The following is a 10,701-nucleotide window of genomic DNA, read 5'->3' as shown; positions in this document are numbered from 1 at the left end:
CACGAGCAGGGAGGGTGGTCCAGCTCCACCACAGAGGGCACATCTCCCAGCCCAGTGATCCCAAGGACCTGAGGGTGCTTTGCTGCTCTCCTGAGCTCCCCAGACAGGGATCTTGCACTTCCCCTTCCATGCCAGAACAAACCCACCCACTGGGGTGGTTTGGGGTGCAAATGGGATGGCCCCAAGGGTGACCCCACTGCCCAGTGCCCCCAGTGCCACCCACCCTCCTTCCCTGCCAGGCTCGGCAAGAAAGTGCAGCATATAAAGAAGGGGCTTAAATGACTCTCGTTAAGCATCTGGAGCTCATCCTTCTCCATCATGAACTGCCGAGTCGCAGGTCAATTACTGCGAATTTGCATATATTCCATTAATGTTCCTACTAATTGTCTGCAGGAGATAATGAGCTCGGCTCAGGCTCCTCGGGCTGCCGAGGGCTCACAGGCAGCAGGGGCGGCAAAGAGAGCTGGTACCAGTGCTCCCAGTATTATCATCAACACTCCCAGTATCAGCACTAATGCTCCAAGTGTTGGCACTAACATTCCCAGTATCAGCACCAGCACTCTCCATACCAGCACCAGTGCTCCCAGTATTGTCATCAATGCTCCCAGTATCAGCACTAACTCTCTCAGTATCAGCATCAGCACTCCCAATATCAGCACCGACATTCCCAGTATCGTCATCAGCACTCCCAGTACCAGCAGGGGCTGGGGATGCTGGGAGGTCCCCACACACTCCCTGCCTCCCCCCAACCCTCTGTGTGTGGTAAGGATGGATCCACCCCCAGCACTGGGGTGAAGGACCAGCCACTGCGGGTCCCCATTGCCACTGTCACCTGTCCCAGGGAGTGTCTCCAGGGGCTCCATCCTCCCCCACACCTGCATCCCACTCAGTCTCCGCTCTCACAGGCAGAGGGGCAGTGCCCACAGAGGCAGTGCTGGAGGGGCAGCACTGGTGCCAGCCCAGCCCGAGGCACGGCCAGGGGATGGTGGTGACACACTTTGGCATCCAAACTAATGAAGCAAACGGGGAATGCGGCGCAGTGTCCTCAGCATGGCCTTCCCTCGGCTGCTGCAAGGGCTGTCTGGAAACCTGCTGGGACAGCCAGGCCAGGGAGGGGGTTATTCCCCAGGTTATGACCCGCTGTGGCTGTCACAGGCTCTGCTTGGATCCCAAGGGGTGGATCCAGCCCCAGGGAGCTGCAGGGCTGGAAAAATCCTCCTGGCTGGCAGTGCCAGAATTGGGGTGTCCCTCCCTGATCCCCCAGTCCCACTTGGCACCCAGAGCCAAAGCACAGCAGAGCCAAGTGGGAGTATTTCCCAGGCAGTGGGTCCAGTCAGGATGGGGGCTGGTTCCTCGCCGACCTCCATCACCCAAATCCTCATCCCAGCAGGGGGATACCCAGCTGAACATCACCCCACACCCAAATCCTCATCCCAGGAGGGGGATACCCAGCTGAGCATCACTCCACACCCAAATCCTCATCCCAGCAGGAGGATACCCAGCTGAGCATCATCCCACACCCAAATCCTTATCCCAGCAGGGGGATATCTGGCTGAGCATCATTCCATACCCAAATCCTCATCCCAGCAGGGGGATACCCAGCTGAGCATAACTCAACACCCAAATCCTCCCTCCACACCCAAATCCTCATCCCAGCAGGGGGATAACCAGCTGAGCATCGCTCCACACCCAACCCACCTCCCTCTGTGGTATCAGCAATCCCGAGGCCAAGGGGACAAGCAAACCTTCATTCACTTGCCAGGTTTATCCCTCCCTCCAAGCAGGGAAGGTGGGCACAGGTCCGGGGGCCTCCCTTGAGCAGCTGGAGCGTCTCTGCCGTGTGTGACCAGGATGAAAGAAGCAATAAATTATGCATTTGGGTCTTGTCTTCAAATTGCTCTGCAATTACTGGGCACCAAGGTTCAGTTGTCTTCAAGCACCACCTCACATCTGACCAGAGCCAAACACGCCGGTGCCTCACGTGGTTCCCACAGCACAGGAGAACAATCAGCCCATTAAAAACAGCAAATTAACCAACACAAGAATTCCATTAGAAGGAGAAGGCGACCGAGCTATCCAATTTCATCACATCATTAGTATTTCTTATCAGAGGGACAAGGAAAGAATGGGACGGAGCCTGATGACAACAATGGGGTGACGCCCGAGGCTCCTGTCCCAGGGAGGGCTGTGACGCAGGTACCAACCTCGGGGGTCACAGGGAGGGGGGGAGCAGGGTCCTGCACCCCGCTGAGCACCCTTGGGTGGCCAGCACAGCTTACCCCTGAAATCCTTCTGCTGAGACCTGGAAATGCAGCAATGTGGGGTGCAAGGACCGGTCCATGGGATGCAGGACCCGGTCCATGGGGGTTCCCTGGACCTGCTCTCACCCAAAAGCAGGGACCACCAGAAAGCCTCATGAACCTCCATCCCCACAACCAGTGGCTGCTGCCACTACAGAGCAGCTCCTGAGGCTTTGCTCCCCTGTGCCACCCTGGTACAATGGCACCAACCAGTAACACCACTATGGACCACCAAGAGACACTGGTCACCCTGTGCTGGCAGCCCTGAAGCCTTTCAGCCTCCCTCCCTAGGACTGTCCTGCAGTGGGAGTTTGGAATTGCTGCCTGGGCAGGAATTGGGCAGCCCAAGCTCACAGGTGAAGCTGCTGTCACCTTCCCCATGGATTTTCACCTTTCTCACTCTCTAAAGCAGAAGCAGCAAATGAGATGCATCAGGTTGAATTTAAATACTCTTTAAATTTAAATACGTTATGTCTGGGAATGAAACTAAGATGAACTGGGACGTTGGACATGGAGGTTTCCGTCACAGCAGGGAATACCTGGACCATCTGAGGCATCTCCCCTCGAGCCTCCAGCACCCTCTGACGCCTCTCCCAGGGCCAGCCGAGCACACCAAGCCATCAGCTGCCTTCAAAACAGAGCCAAGTTTGTTTACTCAGCTTCTCTCTGCCTTAATTTTGCTGAGAAATGGGTTTGTACATCCCCTGTGCTGGGGAAAGGCTTCAGAAGAGCTGACTCAGCAGCTTTCAAGTGTCATGGCTCATCCCAAGGAGCTGTGCTGGGATCAGATCCTGTTCCTCAGCTCTGAGACACCCCCAGGCATCCTGTGCTTCCCTGTGCAGCTTCTAAACCCCTTCCACAGGCCAAACCACCAAGGAAAACCCTCTTATTTGGGATTTATTGGCCTGACTTGTAAATCCAGAGCAGGACTTGCCCATCTGCCGATGGATTTTTGTGCAGGAGTTCCAAGTGTCAGGAGGGAATTGTAAATCTTACTCCTTGCTGAGGATCCAAGGAAAGGTTTGGAGTGGAATTAGGCAGCTGAGTTTTGCTTATGGGCAAAACCTGGTTTGTAAATGTTCTGGAGAAGGTTAATGGATGGTCTGAGCACTTGCCCAGGGTGAGGGGAAGCCACGGCCACGAGTGCAGCTGGGGATGAGGCCCTGAGCTCCAGAGGGATCAGGGATTGTGGATCAGTCACCCAGAGGGACGGGGCTGCCCCAGACTAATTGATTAATGGCTGCAAAAGGCCTGGAGCTCCTCAGAAACGAGGTCGTGCTAATTGCACAACCTTCTATTAGTGCTCTCTCTGCTCTCCAGAGGATGGAACCCACAGGGCACCAGCCCCGATTCTGCAAGGGCTGAGTTATAAATAAATCCAGGAACACTGGGCTGGGTCCTGCCCTGGGTTATTCCAATGTATCGAGATGACTGGGCAGTGCTGCACAAGCCCAGGGCCTGCAGCACATCCCAGAAGGGCAGTTTTCTTTAATCAAGCTGATTTAAGCAGCTTTAACCCCATTTTTAAACATGGCATTGAGTTGGCATTGCAAATTCCTGGGGATATCCCAGATCCCAACCCAAGGGATGCTGATTCCCTCCCAGACCCAACAATCATCAGATGGCACAAGGGGGGGGGACATTTACTATGGGGCAGGTGAGGGGCTCCCAAAACAAATCAAATCCAGGGTGTTTCCAGCTCCTGGAAGCAAAGAAATGCAGTTGCCTTCTGGCCATTGATTCCCAGATAATCCCACGTTCATGACTCTCTCCTTTCCCTGTGTATTTTGCTCCAAAATGGTCCAATTAGAGCCAAAAAGGGTGTTTTTTGATTCACACTCTGTTCCTCCTCCTGCAATTCCATCCAAGCCCGTTCCAGCCTCCTGGAGGTTGAATTCCCCTCACAAGTGTGGAAGCAGCTCATAAAGAAAACTGGCTTAGGCCATGAATCATTTTAAAAGCCCCCACCACGATGCCAAAGGCAGGGAAGGAACTGGACGTGTATTGGAGAGCTGGGGCAGGGACAGGACACAGGGAAACATGGAATGATGGCAGTGATGGCACAGAGGAGATCCACAGCCATGGTACCCAGGATCCCCAGCCCAGCTGCTGAAATGCACCCTAACTTACAGCATCATTATCATTCTAATTAATTTACTAATCTGCACCAACCCCAGCTGAGGGTGTTATCTGATTCTCTCCATCAGCATTATCCCATCTGCTGGGTTTTTTCTGGAAGAATGTTTGTGGCAGTAGCAGGGAGCTGCCTGGGTTGGTACTGGGGCTGATCAAATTCAGGTGGTGGGAGCAGAATCCCACAGTGTTTTCAGCAGTAAAAAGCACTAATCAGTCCAACCCTCACTCACTGCTTCCCTGCCAACCTCCAGCACCCCTGCCTGAGCATCCCTGCTGCCAGCATCAACCCCATGTGGAATGCTGAGAAACCTCTATTTCCCCATTAGTTCCCCTATTTCCCTGGCCCAGGAACTCTCTTTGGCTGGGGGTATTTGGGAGAGGTCATCCCAGAGTGAGGGTGGTCTCAGTGGCATTAAGAGATGCTCCCCAGACCTCTTCTCCCTGTTCTTCCCAGCCCTGCATGCCCCTTTTGACACTTAAACCCTGTGGAAAAGGTGATTTAATTCGTTCAGACAATGCTGAGTGGCTGTAAAAGGGCTTAACCTAATGAGTTTTAATATGTCTTATGTTGTGGGGGGTTTATGCCCAGTCTGCAAAATCCAGTTACAGTTTTCACTAAGACTTCGTGAGCAGAGCCGTGCACAGACTGGGTGTGCTCCCCCAGGGGGAGGAGGAGGAGGATGGGAGGAAGGCCAGGGCTGTCCCTCAGGGAGACACAGCTGGATCCCAGCCAGCTGCTGGCTCAGCAAAGCTCCCCCCAGCCTAAGCACTCCCTGAATCCCAGAGGAGGAGGTTTAGGATTTAAGGGCTGGCCCTTCCCGAGGTGGTGCCAGGGCTGGCTGCCATCCCTGGAGGATGCTCATCATTCCCAAATCCTTCAATCATCATTCCCAAATCCTTCAACCTCTCCATCCTTGGCATTCAGACACCTGCAGCACCCCTGTGACAGTGGCACAGCAGCCCTGAGCTGCTGCTACCAGCACATCCAGAGCCTGACAGCTCCTCATTCCAGGGAAAGCCACAACGCTGCGGGTTTTCTCCTGGTGCCTCCCGATGAGGAACAAACCCTGCAGAGGTTTCTGAGCACCAGAGCCATTCCTGGCTCTGGGATACAGGGAGGGGAGGAGGCACACCAAGGGGGTATTCCCAAAGGAAAAGCCATGTGCACCCCAGCAGCAGCACCCACAGGACCACCCCTCGTGGTGCTCAGAGCAGCCTAAATCCCATGGAGACCATGGTGGGATCCATGGAGATAGCAGTGGGGAGGTGGGAAGTGGGACCCCCCCCCCACGGGGCTCAGCTCCACCAAAACATCTTCCACGGACACTGTGGGAGCCCCCACCACATTCAGCGCCTGATGAGCCCCCCCAAAGACCCCCGGGGTGGGGAAGAGCCAAACTAAATCTGCCTGTAAAGCCCACGCTCAGGTCTCCTCTGTGGAGATTTCCCTCAGGTCTCCTTAAACCGGGATTAGAGGCAGCGCTGGGGCAATTAACAAACGAGCTTTTCAGGCAGCAGACAATGCCTTCGCAGCCCATTAATAGAGTGAGAAGGATGAGTTCTTGTAGCCCTTGGTTTAAACCCTCCTTTCCCAGGAGGGCTGAGTCCTTTCTCTTCCTCCATCCCGCTGCATGGGAGAGATGGAGGCCCAGTTTGGGCAGAGACTGGCACTGCCAGGAGCGTTGCAGGCTCACCCCTGTGTGGGCAGCACAGGGCAGCTCCTCCTGCCCCTGCTCCTTCCCTGCTCCCAGGCTGAGCTCCTCCTCCAGAGGGGCCACCACACTGTGCCAGGGGTGCCACAGCACAGACATTCCTACCCCAGGGCAGAACCAGCTCCCTGCACAGCTCTGGAGGACTTGGCAGTCCCGAGGGAGATAAAGGAAGAAGAAGCAGAGATTTTCCTGGGATCTGGACCAAGCTGGAAGAGATGCTCAAGGCCCATGGAGGTTGTACCTCACAGAAGGGGACCCTGCCCCAGCCGTGGAAGTGTCACTCAGCCATGGGAGTCCCCTGGGGACACAGGGACAAGCAGAGGTTTGGCTTCAGTGAGGCTGAAGTGAGCATGGAAAGGAAATCATGGAGAAGGAAACCTCAGAGGACAGGGCTGGGGCATTCCAGGCTGGCTGTAGGTCACAGTGGGAGCACAGGCTGCTGGCACCAGCTCTGCTGCCAGGGCTGGGGAAAGGATCCCCCTGGAAGAACAAACCTTTAGTTCTGGGAGAGGAAAACCCCCCACATGTCTCAGCTGGGCTGTGAGGGGAGCAGAACTCCAGGGGGACTTCCCTGTCCCCTGAGCATCAGGGAGCCTAAAGCACAGGGAGATCTGAGACCTGCCCTGATGCTGTGGCTGGGCCCAGCATCTTGGGCTCCAGAATCTGGGAAAAGCATCCAAACACAGAGCAAAACCCCATGGGGAATTCTCCCTGGGCCCCCCAGGCCTGGGCATAACAATATCTAGAATATTATAATACAACTTACATAAAACTCATAGGAACTGCCAATAATATATAGACTAGAATAATATATATATAAAGCCAGAATACCTGCTAAGAATACAGAGAATATTGTAATATCATGAATTTAAAACCACAAGAACTGCTAATAATATATAGGCTAGAATAATATACATAAAAACTCTAATAACTGCTAATGAATCTTGTCTCAGAGGAGCCCCTCATGCTCAACAGCACTGGACATTCCAAGGGCCAGCCCAGCCAGGAGAGGGCTTTCCCAAGCCCAGGGAAGGGACAGACAGCTGCTGATAAAGGATAACTCGGCACAAATCCCCCCCCCCGAGGGGGAGGTGACAGCACTCACAGGATGAGAAGGTGCAGGTGGGGCAGGGCCAGACTGGGTGGGGGCACCCCGGGGCAGGGGGGACACCCTGCCAGGCTGTGATTCCCAGCTCTGGATTGTCAGGAAACTTTATTTAATCCTGTCCTCACAGAGGAGAGGGTTTATAAGGCTCAGCTCAAGGTTACCTTCACGCTGCTCTGCCACTGCCTCTGCTCTTCCTGCACACACCGTTTGTTTAACTTTATATTAAAATATTCCCCCAAGTCGCCAGCAAGGGTATGGAAAGAAGAGAATAAATAGAGGAGGGGTTTTGGAAGGATTCTGTTCGCTCCGCGTTTCCCTTGCAGAGATGTTCCCGCACAAAATCTCGGGGGGGAGGAGGAGGAGGAGGAAGAGGGGAGCTCTCTCTGCTTCTCTCCCTTCCGAAGCGAGCAGAAAACAGCGACAAATCCCTGCCGGGATGGGGCGGAATCAGCAACTCCCGCACACCAACGGGGGGTCGCGGGCCCCCCTCGCCACCGCAACTTCTCGTACACGCACCCACCGTTCCCACGCGCGTTCCTGCGGGCTGAGGGCTCCACTGAACCTCCAACCCCCACCCCGAGGGGCTCCCCCGACCCCCCATCCCGGGGGTCCCCTGACCCCCCATCCCCGCCCGCTCCCGCCGCTTCGCCTTGCGTTTTTCTCCTTTTTTTTTTTTTTAATTTACTGGGTTTTGTGGGGGCGTGCGGGGGGTGTTGTTTGGTTTGTCCTCTCTTTTTCTGGTTGTTATTTTGGGGGTTTTTCCGCCATTCCCGCGGTTTGACGGCGCTCCCCCCTCCCGCAGCGCGGTTCCCCTCCCCGCAGCCCCGTTTTTCCCCCTTTCCCATGCCCTCCTTACCCTGCCCAGGCTCTGGCCCAGCCCGGCGCTGCCGCCGCCGCTCCATCCCTCCATCCCTGCATCCCTTCATCCCTCCGGCCCTCCATCCCCGGGGAACGGCGGGGCCGGGGGCGCTCGGGGCGCTCAGGGCGGACCGGCCCCGCTGCCGCTCGGGGGGCTCTGGGGGTGCCGCTCGGGGGGCTCCGGGGGTTCCGCTGCGCCCGGGGGGGCCGTGCCCGGCTGTGCCCGCCCGGCCGTGCCCGCTCGGCTGTGCCCGCAGCCGCCGCCGGGCGCCGGGACCGAACGTCTCCTCCATCCAGCGGCTCCGCTCCCTTCGCCCGCCCCCCGCCTTTTAACCCCTTCCCTCCCGCCCCCGCGCCACAGCCTTCGGCAGTTTTTAATTTATTTCTATTTTTTCCTCTGGTTTCGGGATGAGGGAAGGGCCGGGAAGCGGTTCCCGGGTGGGGATGCTGAGGATGAGGGTGGTGGGTGATGCTGAACCCCCCCAAGGACCACCCGAATCCATCCCCAGCCTCGTCCCAGCCCCAGCATTCAGGACTGGCCAGAGAATTATTGAGCAGGGCCAGAAAGGACTAAAAACACATTTAAAATATAAATAAATATTAATGACAATGTATATATAAATATAAATATATAGATAAATATGTAGATAGAAACATATATATCTAGGAAAGTGTATATAAATAGTATTAATAAAATGTTTATAAATAGTGTTAATAAGCACTAGAAACACATGTTTTACAGCTAAATATATTAAAATAAATGTATATGTGTGTATGTTTGCCTATGTGTTTGAGGCGTGTTTTTGGTGACAGATCAAAGAAAAATTAATTTGTAAATGGCCCAACTCTGGGAATAAGAAAAATTACAACTCTGCAGCGTTCAGGGTGAGAGGGGATTTTCCCCCACCCCTTTTGTGGCAGCTTTAAGCACTGGGGGGGATCTTTAGGGGTGCTGGTGGAGCTGGAGCCCCATCCCCTGCCCGGTGCTGGGGGTGTCACCCCCTCAGCATTCCAGGCTGTGGCACCCACCGAGTCCCTCCAGGTCAGGAGATAATTCAAAAAGGGTCTGGAGGAAAAACCTGTGCCTGACCATGGTTAAGGCAGCACCTTCCATGGCCTTGGCCTCTCCTCCCACAAGGAGGGACATGGGCTTGGAGGGGCATTTTCCAGGTGCCAGGGCAGGGGGGGATGTGGCCACAGTGGTTCCTCCATCCCACAGGGAGCCCGTGGTGGGAATTTTGGGGAAGTAGCAGTTGAGGGGAGGGCTGGCTCCTGCTGCTGTCCCCACGCGGGACCGACACCCTCGGCTCCATCCGTGCTGGATGCAGAAGCATCCCTGTGGGAGCAGGATCCGATCCCCCCCAGGCAGGAGCATCCCAGTGGGAGGAGGATCCGATCCCCCCCCGGCAGGACCATCCCGGTGGGAGGGGATTGCAGGAGCATCCCGGTGGGAGCAGGATCCGATATCCCCCGGCAAGAGCATCCCGGTGGGAGCAGGATCCGATCCCCAGGGCGGAGCATCCCGGTGGGAGCAGGATCCGATCCCCCCCGGCAGGCGCGGGCGGGTGGATCGCGGCTCGTTTCCATAGGAATCCAGGCTGGCAGCGCTGCTCGGCTCCACGCTGGGGGCTGAGCAGCTCTGGCACTATTTCAGTCTTCCTGGCACTTGGTTCCTTGGGTCTGGCCACACAAAACCCTGGAAAAGGTTGTGAGGCACTGCTGGGGATGGGGGAGATGAGACTTGCCATCAGTGGGTCCCACCACGCAAGGGCCTTCCCTGCTTCCAAACAGCCCCATATTCCCCCTCAAACCAGCAATTCTGCCCTGCATTTTATAAAAACGGGGATGTTTTCTCCCTCTGCAGCTCCCCAGCCTGGTGTTTGCCATTCCAGGCCTCCTAATGGGATGCAGGGAGCCTTCCCCCTGGGATCAGCAACCTTTGGAACAAAGTTTGGCTTCTCAGGATCCTCCTGAGACATCAAATCTATTTTCCTTATTGACTGTGGTGTAAATGAAGCGACTCCAAATCCCTTCTGCCAGTGGTGCTGCCCTGGAAGGCCCCAGTCCTGCAGGGTTTTAAGGGTGTTTCTCACCTCAAAGTCCTTCAGGTTGTTGACAAGGGACTTTTGACATTGCCCTTCAGTGTCCCCAGATAAATTCCTACGTCAGGGATGATGGATCTGGAGCCAAAAGTGATTGTGGAGGTTCCTGGTGCCAGCCTTATCCAGGGCAGTGGAATTGGTGGCTCCCAGTGCCCTGGCACTGGGGTGGCTTTCACTGCCCAAGGGCAAATTCTGGGTGCCCTTTGTGGTGGGGACACTGGAGTGCCAGTCCCCTCCTCCCCACCACGCAGGAGGCTGCAGTCCTCACTCCTGGTCTCTTTAAAGACTCCTAATTACCCAAGCTGGCTCAGGAGGCCTGGGAAAAAAAGAGGATGAGGTGCATTATAATATTAAAAAAGCTGCATCAAATCTCATTTTGAGGATTATGAAGTGCCAGCACAAAAAAAAAAAAGCTGTAAACAGGATGTCTGTAAAGATCTTAAGCAGAAAGGTCAGAATCTACAATTTAAATGGGTGATTTCTTA

Source organism: Pithys albifrons, chromosome 17 (assembly GCF_047495875.1).
Source record: "Pithys albifrons albifrons isolate INPA30051 chromosome 17, PitAlb_v1, whole genome shotgun sequence".
Lineage (NCBI taxonomy): Eukaryota > Metazoa > Chordata > Aves > Passeriformes > Thamnophilidae > Pithys > Pithys albifrons.
Note: the sequence above shows the minus strand (reverse complement) of the source record.